This window comes from Anomalospiza imberbis, chromosome 3 (genome assembly GCF_031753505.1).
Source record: "Anomalospiza imberbis isolate Cuckoo-Finch-1a 21T00152 chromosome 3, ASM3175350v1, whole genome shotgun sequence".
Classification (NCBI taxonomy): Eukaryota; Metazoa; Chordata; class Aves; order Passeriformes; family Viduidae; genus Anomalospiza; species Anomalospiza imberbis.
The window spans coordinates 90,203,049-90,220,612 of NC_089683.1; the positions used below are offsets into that span (position 1 = coordinate 90,203,049).

Consider the following 17,564-nt stretch of genomic DNA (forward strand, 5'->3'; position numbering starts at 1 on the left):
TAGTTCCAGGCCTTGATTTCTTCAAATATTTCTACTTAATACTTTCATATTTTTCATCATGCAGTGGGAAGTTTGCCCTCCTCCCTCTCCCCTGAAATAGTTATCGTGTCAGTGAGTGGCAACTTTGGTGTTTTGCATTTAACTATTTCAAACCTTCATTCAAATACAGCATTAACAATGATTTTTTTTTTCATTCATATCAAACACAAATTCTTACATTGATGCCAGTCTTGGGAAGCTGCCAATGAACAATGAACTGTTGCTGCTAAGTTTAACATCCATTTATGACTGCTATTAAAATGGGTGAGGAACTTGCACGTTTTCTTCCAGTTAGGAGAATTTTCAAGTAGAACTGAGCTATATAATTCCATGCAGATGCTTATCACTCAGTGCTTTCTGAATATATTAAATCACTATTTAATATATCTTTTTAACTTATTCTTTCATATTTTTGTAGTCACACAAGAAGAGCAAGATATCTGCAATAGGCTTACAATTTATAAATTAAAATAATTCTTTAAATGAGGAATTAAAATAGCACAGATCTCTGAACTATAAACAAGATTTTTTTTCTCTTTCTAACTTGACTTTATTCTGAATAATTTTCTTCCCTCCTCCCTCCATATTCATCTTGCCTACTAGAAAAATGTTGGAAGTAGTATGCATTTTAATAGTATACAGGGTAGTGACTCCTCCTTTTTCAAAAGACACTTGGACTTCTTCATAACACATCTTTGTAGAAAGTGTTGAATACTTTTAGGCTGATTGAATCTTTTACATATATCAGAAAAAATACTGTAATCCAGTGATGGTTTCCAGTGGCACCTGCATATCAAAAGATTTTGCAGCTGCACACATACATGAACTGCTACTGACATCAGGTGCTGCTGGGGTGGGTGGTATATTCAGGTGCAAAAAAAAAAAAAAAAGGAATTTGCATTTCTAAATTCAGTGATACCAACTTCTCTTAAACACTGAACAGAAAAATTTGTCCTTTTTGTTTTTCTTTTTCAAATCTGTAATAACATTTTGCAGTGGAGTAAGTGTGATAGATAAATGTAGATATCTATGACAGATACAGATGTGTGTGTGTGTGTGTGTGTGTATCACATTACAGCCAAGGAAAAATTTACTCAAGGGGACAAATTTGCTTTAAAAGAAGTGACACATAAAACATGAACATTATGCATCCAACATTATCTGTCTTGGTAGAAGAAAGAAAATACTGAAAATGTAGCATCTAACCTTCCTTAAGCATAACTGCATTTATGTAAGAAAGGATTATTTATAGTAGACCCATGTAAGTGAGAGTGACTATAATGAGTGGATTATATCTCAGTTCCTTTACTGATTACCTGGCAAAAAATTTTCAAACAATATTTCAAAACAAAAATTGTTTAAGAGGAAAAACAAAATAAATTTGACCATAGAATGCTGGGGTCTGAAGTTTTTTTTGATACTTCGTTAAGTAGCAAACAGCATTCATAGGAAAATATTCAAAGTGGGGGGGGAAACAATTGCTGAGGGACTGTGTTGGGACTGGCATAGATCTTTCCTGAACTAACACAAAATGCAGAACAAATAATTTGTCACTTGGGTTCTGTGATCTTTCAAATCACATTGAAGCTAATCTTCTCTCTGAGGCTGGCATCACATCCATTGAAATCACTGAGATTCATGTTCCACAGTCTGGGACTTCTTCAATCTTTACTAATTTTTGAGTGGCTTATTTTGATACTAATAGTTTTAAATGGTTAGGTAGAAAAAAGATGTGGTAAACTTGTGATTGGTTGTAACACTTGACATTTAAGAGGTGAACTTGTTCTGCTCATCCAAGTAGCACCAAAGACATAATCCTGACTTTCATATAAGGGAACTGAGGCACAGAGAGAGAAATGACTCTCAGAAGCCCAAGTACCCAATGATATGTTGGTGCTCATTTCAGGAATACAGAGCAGGTTGCATATACCTTCAACACACGCTGTAGCCTCATAAAGTGCGTTCATTTCACGGTGCCTTCACAAACTCCTAAAACCTTGTTGCAACGATTTCCTCTAGAGCTTTGTGATATGCTTTCATTTAGTGGCAACCCTTCATTCATCAAATTTCTATAAAGCTTGTACCTTGTGGTCACCTGTATGAGGCTTGAAAGACTTGTTAATCTTTCCAGTACCCAAAGAACTTCTTGACTGTTAGTTCCTGTATTTCTGAGTGTAAGAGCAGAATCATGTGAAATCAGATAGAATTATTCTTGCACAGCACTTCTTGGACTGAGGGCAGGGGGACGAAAACTAGCATCCCATTTTGTACGTGCTCACAGCAGCATAAAAGCTGAGGCAGAAAACCTGAGCTGTAGTGGAAAATAGAGAAGGGCCATTTCTATTGGACTTGTACCTAAAGAATTGTCCCAAGAAGTGGCAACTACTGCTGGAATAGAGGAAACTGTTTCTAGATGTTAATTCTGAATGGTCTTGGTAACTTAGACAGAAATGTGATATCCCATCTGTACAGGCAGAAATGTGAAGCAGCAGTCTCATAACAACTGAACATTACTACACCAATCTCTCAAAAATCATCACTCATACAAAAGAGTTAAAAAGAAAAAAGAAATTGGTTCATGCAAAACCATGTCTCCTACCACATATCTGGCTGTAATAAGTAAGGTTAGGAATGTTAGGAATATGTTTTTACGTTAACAGCCATCAAAATGATTGGCCCTGGCCATGCTTTTCCTTTCTCTGTAGTCTTAACTGAGCACCCATGTCCCAGGGGTTCAGAGCAGGGGCACATGGACTTAGCTGTGTGTGCAAGCCTGGTAAGTGTAACACAGGTTCTTGGGAAGGCTCCATAAGGACTTGGAAGGGGTGTTTGTGAGCTAGTGCCTCTACTTCTTAGCAGAAATCCAATGGCAAAACATTATGATGGGGTTTCTAAATGAGTGAAATTGTTCTAGAGCAATGAACTGTACCATAGTATCCAGTAGTACATTGCAAAAATTTGATCTAAGTAAAATCACCTTTGCAGAGATAAGCGAGTTAGAAGGAAATAATGGACACAGCTAAACTCTGGGTACAGTATATAAAAAACAGTGTTAGGAAAAAGTGGTTTGGTATCAGTCAGTAATGTGAGTCTCCCTAATGCTTCTTTTAATTCTCCTGTAACTGAATGATGTTTTATGTACTTTGTGAAGTGGGCTGGTGGACACAGTAACATACTCAATACCAGGCTGAACATTTTCTGCCAAATAAGAGGCATGTTTGGCCATCTCATGCAAGAGGGTAAATGGGGACGCAGAGGTCTTTGCAAGGGAAGCAGTTCCCCAATGTTACCTTCTCCATGCCCTCCCCTGCAAAATCCCATTCAGAGGATGAACTCCAGCTTGGCAGCCTGGCTTTTAAGTCCTGCCACACCTGGCTGGGTACCAGGTCCCTCCTCCTCTGCCTGCTTTTTGCTGTGCAAAAAGGCAGTGCCAGGTGGCTACAGCTGTCCTCTTTTCTTCTTTTTTTTTTTGGCTGGAGCTGCCATCTGACCAGAGGGGTAACATGGGGAAGGCTGATCCCTTCCATGACCTGTTTGGGGCTATAATTGCATAGCCCAAAATTGAAAAGACAGTCCTCTGTAGTGGGTCTTGTGCTTTTGGTAAAAATGCTTGACACTCTATCATCCAACTACAGAGCAGATTAAATGACTGGCACTATTTTGAAGCATCTTTTATTTTCTACTTTGCTATCTACAATTAGATACATACAGATTCTGGGACTACCTGTTAGATTCCTTTCTGAATCTTCTAAGAAGACAAAAACAAGACCAAAATTATCCCTTTTTTATTAAAGGCATTAAAAACCCCCACCCTGACACCACAACCCCAAAACCTATTGGATTATATATTTTTATAGAAATTGGTAAATTGGTTACGTATTGTCTTAGGTATGACAAAGTTCCTAAAGCTTTTTAAACTTAATGTTTGTAAGCCATTAACAAACCATGATTCAGTAATGCAGTGGAAATAGCATAGCTAAAAAGGAAATAACTTGCCTCCTTGGCAGAATTATTGTTACCCTGCATGTAGGAAAAGCCTTCATAGCTGGCTGCCTTTGCTGTAATCACTGGTGTACTTTTTTTTCCCAGGATATCCCATTGTTTGCCACTCTCCTTCCTCAATCATTTTTGTAGTGCTTTTGGATGTAGGAACTTTTTCCAGTTAAATGTTTTGTGCAGCACCTAACAAATTTACCATTCTACCCTGGATAATGCTACTATGCTGTAAATACCTAATGAGAACACATCTCTGGTAGTGTAAATCTGGTGCGGTTACCCTGTGTTTTGTAGCCATTGCTCTGCAGCGGCTCTTGGTTGGGTCTGACAGAAGCAGGTCTCTTGCTCTCCCTTTTGAGAGAAGGCAAGAGAGAAGGACCCTGCTATTTTGGGAGTTACTTCTGCCAAAAGCTGAGACCTGTAATCCTGCTAACATCAGGAGGAGAGGAGAACATGCAGCTCTTGGCAGCAGCAAGCCCCACTAGTTTCTGCACTGCCCAGAAATTAACTTCAAGAGTCTCAAAATTGTCATTAAAATTCAATTGTTTCCCTTCACATTTAGACATCCGCCCATGGAAAAACACCTATTGTGTAACTTCTCTCCCTCTCCCTGGAGGATGGGAAGGTTGCAGCCCTAATGGTGGCTGAAAAGACAGAGGCAAGAAAATGAGCTTACCTTGCTGCCCTAAAGTTAAGCAGTAATCCAAATGGCACCAACACTGAGATACCTAATAATTTGGATGTAGAATTTCATTGCTAAAGATTTCACATTGGTTCTGCTTCTGTCTTGGTTATATAAATAGCTACATTTTTAAAAAAAATATTTTCGTATTTTTTCCCCCTGTATAATGTGACCAAAATTCCATGGAAAAATGCAACTTCTGAATTTTTAAATTTGAAATTGAAGACTGGATTCTCAGTTAATATAGACTGGTATGACTCCACTGGGCTTTCACTGGCTGCATATCTTGTTTCTAGTCTGTGGCTCTGACCAGGTAATTACAAAATAAGACTTCACCATACCATAACATCCACATAGAGTAATGGAATTCAGGGTTCTGACTGAGGTTAGGCAGTTAAATCTAAGTAAATGCCTTGGTCTGCAGAATAAGATCTTTTCACTTTTCTCATCATTTTCCATCATGAACAACTGGATTAAAACTGGTGTTCTCTCCTTCCCATTGGCCTCTTGGCCATCTGCTGAGGCCTGCTGGTGTAAGAGGAAGAATGAGTTCAGTATCACATTTCACTTAGGGGTCTAGAAATGAGCATCCTTAATGCACACCAAATGAGCTAAATTACAGGGGAGTGTTTCCAGCGGGCATTCCAGGGCTGTGAACACAGCCTGGGAACCCATGGGCCAACACACTTTGTCACCATGGCTGATGCTTAGAGAGGTCTGCCTACATGCTTCTGTACACCATTTTCTACCTGTATCTATCCCATCTTTGCAAGCACAGCTCTTTGTGTGTGCCTGGGGATGTACTGACGCATTCTGAAGTCAGAAGACTCACCAAACTTTTTAAGCTGGATAATGTCAATGGGCTTCAAGCAGGGTCTAGATGGAGTTGAGGTCCTTCTATCCAAAATTATTTAAGATCCAATATTGACCTATTCATCTTTTAACTTCACATGCCAGGTGAAGTGCAACCTCAGGGAAGATAATTAATTCAAAGTGTTTGGGTTCCATAATGGAGTGTCTTGCATGCTTTCTTCTCTACTGCAATAGTATCAGTTCCTCTGTCATTATATAAAACAGAGCACTTGCAGAACTCAAGTTCAGGGATGAAGGGTTCTGTGTTTGCTCTTCTTCCAGTCTAGAAACTATTCTATGCCTAGGCTGCTTCAACTCTCCTGAAGATGTACCATCAGCATTTAAGGTTATTCAGGCAAGAGAAGGGAAGCAGCAGAGGTCATGACTGTAGCCTCCTGTGAAAACATTGAATTATGTGGGGTAATCCTGGATTTCTGGCTTCCAGGACTCCTTTAGCACTTACACATTAAGAATAAAATACATTAATGGGCTTTTGAGAATTCCTGAGATATGACCTTAATCATAGATAGAGCCTATCTGCCATTAAACATAATACCTTCTTGACAGCCACCTCCTGCAACCTTTGGCATTGAGGTCTGTTTGGAAAGGCAAGAGGCATTCTGGAAATCTTCTAGTGAGTACCTGCAGCTCCAGGAATGGGGCCCATCACATACTTTCCCCAGTGTGCTGCCTGTCCCTTACACACGCAGCATGGCTGCTGAAGTGCAGACTGTTAATCGCTTGTTAGTTTAATATTTGTGCAGTGTGTCAAAGGGGAAAGGGCTTAAATTCTGTTTGCATTTTAAATAACTGTCTTGGCAGTTGCACAATCCACAGTGTTTATGTTTTTATGGAATGCACCATTTGTGACTGTTGTTTTAAGAAGCGCAGATATTAAACATGGCCAAGCAGGTTCTACAGTGGGTCTGGCCCGCACTGGCTGTCAAGGGCATTTGGAGAGGTGCCACTTAGCACTGCACAGTTTGCCTGCCATGGATTGGCATATTATAGCTTGGTGATGGCAGTTTGGCAACTTTTATCTCTACCAAGAAAGCCAAATTCTGACCCCTTTACTTAGAGCTAGTTCAAATTCCTTTGAAACTAGACTCAATTCTTGTAAGAAGCTAGATGGGAGAAACTAAGAGGTGAGCTTATTCTGAGCAGACTTGGATCTCAAATTAGTTGAGGGCCCCACCCTGAATCCTGATCTCTGATAAATTAACTTTTTAATGTTTCATTACTGCTAGGGCACAAGCCAAATGTCTACGCAGATATTTATGTTCCAACAGACAAATGCAAGCTCATTTTTTTCTTCTAAGTATGTTATGTTTTACAGACATGAGTAACTCATGTGGGATCTTTCCCACAGAGAATAACCAATGTAAATTCACATGACTCAGGGATTTGTTTCAATGCTCATGTATAAGCTCTCATTAGAAATGATTATGCTTGAAGATCAAAAGAAAGTACACTCACTTGTATTAATGTTTAATGCATAATTCACATTGTTAGAACAAAAAACAAAACAGTCGGTGGTTGTTACGACAAATATCAAACATTGGCACTACTAACCAACTCCCACAGAGGATCCTTCATTGCCTGGCATTGGCTGTGCACTGAGATTTCCTCTTGTGTGTGCTGTGCCAATCGTCTTGTGATTTAGGACATCTTCCTCTCTGGATGAGTAGTGCCCCTGTAATGACAGGAGTTGGGGAGAGCCAGGATACCCCAGCACTGCAGGTAGATCCAATGCTTAGAGACCTCTCAGTGGAAGCAGAGTGTACAATAATCCAATCCATTTTTTTATTCAAGTAGGATTTCAGATCAGGCATGCTCCTATAAAACTCTCATTGCCTTCAATCTGAGTTTAATACCAAGCTTGATATTTGAGCCTTAATATCAAGATCCATGGTTAAAGTCATTTAGCACCACAGAATTTAAGAACTTGATTTCTTGTTTATGTTTCTCCACATTTACCTTCTTCAGTCAATGCTTATTTTGTTACCAGAATTATTATTACTTAAATAAACAGGTTTGGCATGAGGGAGTTGTAGGTGAAATCCATTCTCTGTATCCTTAACCAAGACAAGCACAGGAGGGCAAAGCCATGCTTGTAATCGCAAAATGTGAATACTGTGGGCATCCTTGCCTGTTACACAGAGAAGCTGGGACTACTTTATCTGTGTAAGGGAAGACTCCAGGTTACCCTCTGTAATGTGTGACACATTGCAGTTTTTGACACAAAGTAGAAGTTGGATTTTTTCATCTTCATAGCTCTTAATGGCTTTTCCTATGTCAATGTTTAAAGGATTAGCAAATTGTATAATTTGGCTTTTACATTTATGCTTCTTTCAAAAAAATTGGCTTGTTTACTACCCGAGTTTACATAATTTCTCCCGCATCTAGTTTTTGTTTGGCTCCATCCCCCCCTTCCCCTCCTTTGACAAAAGCAAACCAACAAACAGTCTTAAGTTTAAAGTTTAGGAAGCTTCATTCACATTAGAGAGTCACCTCTCTTCCATGGATGTCTGTGGCATGGAATGACACTGAATGACATTTGACAAACTTTGTGCTTGGCACAAAGTCACAAAACATCTTGTATGTTCTCATTATCAATTCAGTCACTTTTCTGTATGCCAGTGATGCAATATGCCTGATTCAGAACAGAGGCAGAGAGGCTGTCTGTGTTTCAGGTAGGTTCTCCATGATTTAGACCTCTGTAAGCAAATGACAAATTAGCTGTCTATTCTTAAGGTGCCTCCTGAAGGCCCTTGTGTTCTGCCAACCCTTCTGTGTGAGTCTGTGAGGTTCCTCATTCAGGAACTAATATTGCTGAGTCAGACTGGGTGCTATTGCTATGAATGGAATGCAGTCAAATGGATCATGGGTGTCTCAGAGGGCAGAGCAAAGCTTTGGGGTTTGTTTACCTTTTGTTTGGAACAACCCACTCAAAATATTTATGATTGAGAAGCTGGTATTTCTTCCAGTAAAGAACCTTTTCTCCTCCTTAGGGCAGTTGAGAAGGTATTTAGAGTATATACTGGTTAAATTGTTTATTTTTAGTGGCGTGCACATGGCATTGCTATCTTGAAACTGATCATAATACATTTTTGTTGTGGGGATTTCACTGAGGAAGAAAAACCTGTAATGAATTAAATATGCTTCATGAGAAAAGAAGTAGGTCAAATGTTGGGCTAAATTAACCTCATGTTATACAAAATGACTAAATTCTGTTGTTTTCACCTGTGGGACTCTGGACTTGTCTATACACCAAGTTATTTCAAGACACTTATTAGGTACACTGCAGTAATTATGTTTGACTAAACCCATGTGTAGACAACTCTTACGCCAGTGTAAGAATTCAGTTTCTTGAATTACCTTAATCCACTTTGAAAGTGGATTAAGTGAAACCAGGAAACAACTCGGTCATTCCAGAATGAATAAATTATCTGAACACAGTTCTGCTTTACATTCACATCTGACCTTATTCTAGCATAATTTTCCTGGGCTGAGAGGTTCTTAGGATATATCTACATAGCAAATTAATATGCGATTACAAACACACCAACCCTTCCTTTACTCTCACTGGCATGAGTAACAGCAGTAATGAAAGATGGTAGCACAGATTCCAGTACAGCCCATTAACTGGAGCATATGTATGCAGCTGGTTGTGAATAGCCTCTGCTGAAATCCACCTCAGCACACCTTCACTTCAGACACAACTCACATCCCTTAGACTGACACAGGGGCTGGGAACACCTCTCTGCATCTCAGGTGTGTATGCACACCAAAAACTGCATGTGTGATAGGACTGCACAGCAGAGCTAAATGGGAACCAGGTGAATTTCACTTCAGTGGTTAATCATGCTGGATAAGCAGCATGGCTCACACATTTTTAATATACACACCTCTGAAAACCAAATAAAGCGTCAGCTGTGTGACTGCAGAAGCCAAATTAAATGTGCTGTAGACAAGCACAACTCAGATGATTTGTGGGCTAGGGCTGGATTTGGCTCCATAGTTGAGATCTTGCTTATTTGGCTGTTACTTGTTTTGTTACCTATTTGCTCATTTATTTTAATGAAATTAATACATTTTAATGTTCCTTTAAGTGCATTCCAAAAATAACAATTTGATTAACTCACACACTTAAAAGTGTGACAATCACAATGAAGAATCTCTGTTAGCTGAGGTACGGTGTAATTTTAAGTAGCATCTTGGGTAGCTATGTCATACCCTTCATCCTTTCAAACAAATTCCTCACATCAATCAAAAGAGCCTCACTTAAAAATGAATGGCGAAATACAGACATCAAGCTATACACACTGCTTTTCAAGTCTACCAAAATCATGTATCAGTAATGTACTCTGCTGAGACAGTAGAGTTAAGACAGGTAAGAATTTAGACTAAAAGCAGTTCAAAATGATTCCAGAACAGAAACGTGTAGCAAACTTGTCTTGAGCTAAGCCAGAAAGCATCCTGAGTAGCTTGGGTTTAAAAAGAAAACAAACCACAACCCACCGCTTTCAATTTCAGGCTTCTGAAAATGACGCTTGGACTGTATGACATTCCAAGAATGATTTCTTTCTTCCCCAACTCTCTTCCCAGCTGCAATACATGATCCCACCATAGCTGCTGCTGAGGGCACTGAGCCCAGCAACAGAAAAGGTGTACACTAACTTCTCCCTGACTTTATCACCTTATAAAAACTGGAATTGCAAAACCTGAGTAGTAACAGTATTAAGCAAAGGTAATTTTCCCTTTTATTGTATTTAAATGAGGAAAATGAAAGTATTAATGCTAATATTAAGGCTGAACAGAGGCAGTTGCAAAAAAAAAAAAAATTAGTTTCAGCCCTGCTACATGTATCCCTTCACGGACTCTGCTGCGCTAGTTACCTGTGCATTGGCGATGTTGTAACTTGTTGTTATTATAATAGGCGGTGTGAAAAGCAACACAGAAGAGGGAAACTTGTCTCAGGGCTCTGCGGGGACGCTCTGCGGTCACAGAGTAGGTGGTGTGGTGCTGCAGCAGTTTGGGATGCAATGTGTGGGTAACAACTGGTTTCTAGATGAGGAGGCACTTAAACTCAGGCTGCCATGGATAGTTTAAGCGAGGCCTAGTTCTGGGAATACTTTTGCAGGCGAGTTAAGTCTCACACGTGAAAATGCCCTCGGAATTTAGTGGGAGCGTTCATGGAGATGTGCAGGATCTGGCTTTGCGAAGCACGCGAAAGCAGGGCAGCGGCTGCGTGCGGCTGCTGCCATGGCCGGGCACAGCGCTGCCAGCCTGCTCGGCGCTCACAGCGGCCCCGGGGCTGCCGCAGGCCCCGGCTCGCTCTGCTCTAACGCAAACCCTCCTGCTTTCGGGAGCAGCTGCTCGGCTGCCCCAGTAGCAGAGGTGGGGAGCGATGGCTCAGGCTCCCAGCACCGAGCCGCGCCAGGCTCTGCGCCAGTCCTTGGCTCTCCTCGGCGGCGACGCCATTGCGCAGCCGGGTGCCCCAGCGCGGCCCGGGCTGCCCGGCCCGCAGCCCCCCCGGGCACCCCGGCTCCCGGCGGGGCCGTGGGGCGCTGTGCGCCGGGGGCTACCCCGCCTTCCCCTGCAGAGCCTTACAGGGGACTGGGGGGGCGCGGCGCCGGGCCTGCACGGCAGCACCGGTGCGGCATCCTCGCTCCTCGCCCGGCCTTCTCTGGCATTCCGGGTGCTTTTCTTTTTTTTTTTAATTTACTGATTTTGTGTGTGCGGTGCCCGTCCCCCCGCCCCCGCCGGCCGCTCGGCACACGGCCTGCTGGCAGCCGGCGGCGCGTGTGTCCCCGCGTCCCCTGGGCGAGGTGTCCCGTCCGCCGCCCGCATCCCAGTCGTGGGCGCCCGGCACCTTCTCTCTCCCCATCCCCCCTTTTCAACATTCGCCTTTTTTTTTCCTTTTTTTTTTTTTTTTTTTTTTTTTGTTCTTGTTGGTTTGTTTTTTTTTTTTTCGTGGTTTTGTTTGTGTTTTTTCCAGGTGGGACGTGGCGGTGACCGGCGAGCTTCGCCCGGCACTGAATGTCACCCTGAAGGTAAAATGAAAGACACGGAGATGAACGCATGCCTGCGCCCCGCGCCGCCGCTCCCCCGCGCCCGCCGGCGAGCGGCCGCCACCATCGCGGGGCGGCAGCCCCCGCCGCGCCCCGGATTTCCTGTCCTGGCTTTTCGTTACTGCGCCTTAAAAAAACCAAAAAAATAATAATTAAAAAAAAAAAAAATCCGCATGCGAAAGAAACGTGCACGTACCCGGTAACGAGCCCAGGAAAAACCCGGCCGCTTCCCCCTGCTCCTGCCAAGTTATCATTGGGAACACAGGCAGGCGCCGTGACGTCCCGGGTCAGGCCGAGTGCGGACCGGCGCTACCAAGGCGGCAGGGAGGCGCGGGGACGCTGCCGGGGCCGGGGCCGCGGGGACGGGGCCGCCGCCGCCCGCCCGCCGCCGCTCTCCGCCCGCCGGGCCGCGCCCGCCGCCGCCGCTGCCCCCCGTGCCCCCCGCGCCGCCGCCGCGGCGCCGCTCGGCCTCCCGCCCGCCGGTGGCTCCCCCCTCGCCGGCGGAGGTCGCGGGAGCCCAGTTAAAGGAGGCGTGTGTAAAGATTTTGCAATGTCCCTGCATGGTGTTGTAGACTTTCCTAGCAAAGAAACCGGCTTCGGCTTCTTTAAAATCCCCGACGACTCACCTGATTAACCTGCCTGCGGTTCTGAGCTGACCAGGTAAAGCGAGCCCCCGCACCCCCCGCACCCCCGCCAGCTGACATTGCATGGGGGGCATGTTTGTGCTTGGAGATTATCCGCTGCCAGGAGCGCTCTACCCCCCCCCCCCCCCCCGCCCCACTCCACCTTCAGCCCTTGCCAATTGCACTTGCTCAGAGTCATTCACCCCCAAAAAATCCAGCTTTGGAAAAAGCGGCACGACAGCACCGGCCACCCGGGGTTCAGTGGCTCTCGCCTCTCGGACAATTATTTAAAATTACTGGCCCTGGTGAATATGGGGGGAGGGGGGGAAGAAGGAAAGGAGAATGATGTTTTTGGCTGCTGACAGATCCTACTCCGCAGGCTGTGTGTGTGTGTGTGTGTGTCTCTCCCGCCCAGGGTCAGGAGTGCCGGGAAAGTGACGAGGCTTTAGCCAAGCAAGAGTTTAGGGCCGGGGTCCCGGGGTGGCTCCGGCGGCTGCGAGCGGAGGAGGGGGACCGGACTCTGCCAGCCGGTGCCGGGGCGCGCGTGGTTGTGGCGCGGCTGCCCATGCCGCCCTGCCCCCCACCCCCGCCGTGCCCTCTCGGGGGCCCCGAAGTGTCCCAGCTGCGGCGCGGGGCGAGGCCGGCGGAGGGGCCCGTCCTCGTCCCCATCCCTCTCCCGCCGCTCTCTCCTTCCTGGAACACTTGTGCGGGCGACCCGCGGGAGCGGAGCAGGCCCGGGGGAGCCCTGCCTGCCGCGCGGGGGTCAGGGAGCTGCGCTGCCCGACGGGATCGGCGGCGTGGCCGCCCCACGCGGGACGCGCTCCGCGCCGCCCGTGCCGAGGTGCCGGCACCCGCGGGCGGACGCTTGCACACAAAGGCGGCGGGGCCGCGCGCTGCCGGGATCAGGAGGGGCGAAGGAAAGTGTGCAAAGTCCACGCACTGCCCGCTCCTCCTGGCACTTGGCCCTCCCAGCGCCGGCGGTGAGGAGGAGGGGGCGTTTGGGGAAGTGGCTGCCTGTGGGGTCTGAGTGTGACCTGGCAGTGAGGAATTTTTTTCCCTTTTGTAAATTTTTTTTTTAAAATTCATTTTATATTTTATTTTCTCCTGATCATTAATGTCACGAAGGCATGACTGGTCTGGAGGTACATTTTGAAGTGCTGCAGGGGATGCACTCCGTCTACTGGTTCTAGTTAATATGTTTTTCGTGATCCCAGAAAAGAGAGGACTGCATTTAAGAGATGACTAAATAATGGGGGAGGCAAGTAAAAATGAGTAGAATATAAAGGAGACAAAAATGAAGGTGAATGGTAGTGTGGGAAGGGAGGCACTGAGCAGCTTGGCTTTCTCTCCTGTAATTCTCTCCCTCCCCTATATTGTACCCCCGTCCCACTGCACCCCTACCCCTAGAATCCTGTCTTTTGATACTGTTAAGGATATTCTAACAGTAAATGTAGCACAGTAGAAGAACAGATGACAACCCCCCCCCCGCCCCCCACCCCGCGCTTCAGCCTATCAGTGTCTGTGACTGGCAGGGAAATCCAAGTGCCCTTTGTAAAAACCCACCAAAGTTTTAGGCATTTATTAGCTACCCTGTTTAAAATACAACATATAAAACCTGCTTGATACATTTCATTGTTACTCCCCTGTTTTATTTCAGAGGACAAAATGTTCTGGTGAAGCATGCCTACCCTCACTTTCAGAATGGGAGTAGTTTACAATATAACCTACATTAGATTATACATGGTGCATGCATTGCATTTCCACTGAAAATAGTCAAAGACTTAGAATGACGAAGCGACTCATGTGGTTATGATCTTCCTTGTCTTGGGAGCATCAAGGTAGCTGGGGTTCAGCGTGCTGGGGAGGGGGCTCCATGGTGTGAGATTTTTCATGTCTGTACAGGAATCTGGCAGGTCTCCTTTTAGAGGACTTTAAAAATGTGCCGGGGGCAGGAGAAGGTAAACACGACATTCATTGTGCTCATTATCAAAATAAGGAAAACAAATCAATTGCATTAACTGTCTGTGCAGTATCACAGTTATTCCACAATATTTTGTCAGAAATTAAAAGGTTACCACTAGAGTACTATATCCATATCTCCAGCCTGGCACCACTTATTACTGCAATGGTATTTCAATATTAAGTGATCTTAGAGATATTTCCTCTTTCATTTTGAATCCCGAATTTGAATCAGTATTAGGATGTCAGGGCTGTGAGATAAGGTATAACAAACTAAGTAGACAGCTGAAGGGCTCCTGGTGAAGGTGTTGCTGAGAAGGATATCTTGGGCTGTTCGCAGTAACCTTGTTTACAGGGACATTTCAATTGCAACCTGAATTTCAGCGAGAGGCTGCCTGGACTAATGCCTGTGTGTCTGAAACCCATCACGAGTGCCTTTTGCACTCTAAACTTTCTCTCTGCCTTCCCTGCATAATCGTAAAAACTTTTCTGGAAGGTTAGGATGATTTTCTGATATGAAAATTAAGATGTTTTCATAAGAGGAACACTGCTCTTTGAACTCATGTACATTAGCAACAAAGTATTCATGAGGTTTGATTTTTTTTTTTGGTTCTCTGATGTGGCAGGATCAGTAGTTGCACCAGTCTTTTTAACTTCACGAATATGGCTTTGATTTATTATATTTTACCCTCGGTGGTTTCAAACGTATTTTGCAGCACATGAAGTCGGTTTGAGTCAGAATGTGAAAAAGAGGCATATAGTAACAAGGAACAGTTTTGTAGTGATCTGCTAATTTTTTGTTTTCTTTTCCTAAAGCTGTTCCAGGAAAATCACGTGAATTTAGTGAGTGGGTGCTAAATGCCAGCAGCCACATTGATGAGGAAAAATGCTGTTGAAATACTTTGGAATAATAAATAGGATATGTAATGGTCAACCACAAGATAAACATTTTACACGGTGTTTTTATGGCTCTAAATTGGCTGCATTGTAAACCAAGCTCACTACTCTATTAAGTCACCAGAGTTTTCAATTATTTAAGATTTTCAGTCAGGCCATCTAATACAGTCTTCATCATCCCCATCAGAAAATTATGCATAAGGTTGTAATTCCTTGTTGTTTCTATGTGAGGGCTTTGTTGGGATGGGGGTTTAATTTTTTCTTATCAGGACAAATATTACAAAGCCCACACACAGGGAAAAAATTATATGGAAATAGCCCCAGACCTACAAAATGGGGATAGTTATGGCACTGAAATGTACCTAATACAATTTGAGATCCACTCACTAAGAAACCTTGACAGTATCTGCCTTGCAGGTACTGTGCATTTGGAAATACTATATCTCCATTTAAATGCAGATCTTCAGTTTTCTCCAGGGGGCAGTTGGCGAATCTTCTGATTGAACCAGCAGTACTAGAAAAACTAACTGAAGATTTACCCATGAACAAGAGACCCTTTCAAGTCTGCTTTTTTGAAATAATGATTATAAAATTTCCTAATATTGCAATTTTATATTGATTTTGAATGCCTTTTCAGAAGTCACAGAGAAGGAATAGTGCATTTTACTCAAGGTAGGCCAATGTCTGCACGCTTATTTGGCAATCCTAACAGAAATAACTGCTACAAATAACTTCTTTGTTTTTACATGAGTATTGTGTTTGCATGTGAGTTTTGTGAAATGGACAAAGCAGTCTTGCTTTGATTTTGACCTAGATTCCTCCTGTTTATTCCAATACAGCTAGTACCTGCTTATTTCCCACTGTGAAAATAGGAGAACAACTGTTGATGCTATCTTGCTGGGACTGCATGGGCAGTAGGCGCGCATGTCCAGTCCTCTCCCCTCCTCCCTGGCTTCCTTAATAATGGATAAAATAGCACTAGGGACCAAAGAGGGTGTAAGCCTCTATTTCCCCTCCTGTGAATTTTCATTCTTTGAGGGATTGATTCAAAGAAAATAGGGGAGGGAATAAAAGTAGAATGAGTGATTATTTCCATCTCCCTATTTGGCATGCAAATTTTGCACACTTACGGGGATGAACAGGGCCATAAAACAAGTCACACATCCACCTTATGCCGTATTTGCTGGAAACTCAGTGTCAGCAGGTGCCAAACCTCCTTAGAGGGACTTGTACCATCTAGTTTCTAGACCAGTTTTCTATATTGTTTGTCAGTTCTTTAGTTTGCAGTGTAACCTAAGGATTGAATTAAATGCCCAGGGCACAGGGAATGGCAGCTCTCTGTATGGGATGCACAAACTACCTGAAGCAGGGCAGGCAGTAGGTCCTGGTCTTCTCTGTGCTGGGGGTGGTCCATGTACTCACTCTATGCGTTCTTGGCTGCTGCTGTCTTCTCACCATGGGCAAGGGTGCTGCCTGGGGATGCTGCCCTTGTCCTTGTGCCCGAGCCATGAGACTGTGGAAATACTGTCCATATTATGCTTACCTGTTAATGGCATATAGCCTACTGGCCTCAATACCCCAGAGAAAATGTGCACTTCAGCCACTGTGTGGAGTTCAGGTAGATCTGCAAAGTCCAATCTTACATGCACCAGCATTAATGGCAGAGCTTCTATTCAGCTTAATTGATATTCCTATAAACATCTGCAGGTTTCTGTTTCTAGTGGAGGCTACAGCTGGGTGGACTTCTTAAAGGGATGTTTTGCATATTGAGGTTGAAAGGGAAGTTGAGCCTGATACATTAACTTATCATCTGTGTCATTCTCTTGACATCATTTGGATTACTACAAGCATAAATGACAAGCAGATTAGGTGCAAGATCTTCACACACACATCCTTTTTTAGCATGATGATCAGTGGAGATGTTACTTCTCTGAAAACCTTGTTCTAAGTCAAGTCCAGGCAAGCACAAATCTGTGCATGCATATACAAGTGGAGCAAGGCCTATCCTTTACAATACATTTTTTCCTTTAATATCTAGGCAAGATCTCTTATTATAAGTTGACCATTAGGGGAAAGAAAATGGAACTTTTCTCAAACAGCTTTTCTGTTGGGGAATCTAGTGGCAGTTGCTTTGAAGCATGTGTAATTGATTATCATACATTTATTTTAGAAAGAAGACATAACAAGGAATCTAACATGATGTTTTGGAATATATCTTCTCCCCACAATGTTCTTGAGGGAAATGTAAGGTTGCAGGCATCATTTCATGCCCTGTATGTTTTTGAACATAAATCAAAGAAATTGTTGGAGACTTATAGATGTTCATAGCAACTGTAGCTATAATAAACACATGCAGTATATATTTTCCAAGCTATTTTGTATGGGTGAAAAGCTGAAGCTGGCATTTTGTATGAACAATTCAACTTAATCACTGAAAATTTA

General features: G+C 43.7%; 1 protein-coding gene and 1 long non-coding RNA gene across 20 annotated transcripts in view; one reads left to right on the forward strand and one right to left on the reverse strand.

The window, feature by feature from the left end:
• Positions 1-11,274: 11,274 nt before the first annotated feature.
• Positions 11,275-11,977, reverse strand: LOC137471382 (uncharacterized). The gene is made up of 2 exons (XR_010997555.1): positions 11,840-11,977; positions 11,275-11,619 (listed from the first exon to the last, which is right to left on the reverse strand). It is a non-coding gene; the product is annotated as an uncharacterized lncRNA (long non-coding RNA).
• ESRRG (estrogen related receptor gamma) overlaps positions 11,496-17,564 on the forward strand; it is a 372,308-nt gene continuing 366,239 nt past the window's right edge. For 11 of the 19 annotated variants that reach the window (XM_068185642.1, XM_068185654.1, XM_068185662.1 and 8 more), the window contains exon 1: positions 12,167-12,303. The gene's annotated coding sequence lies outside the window, so the exon portion shown is untranslated. Of the gene's footprint in view, positions 11,626-12,166; positions 12,304-13,288; positions 13,307-17,564 lie in introns of those variants that run through there. The other 8 variants (XM_068185645.1, XM_068185661.1, XM_068185663.1 and 5 more) reach the window with 4 other exon arrangements.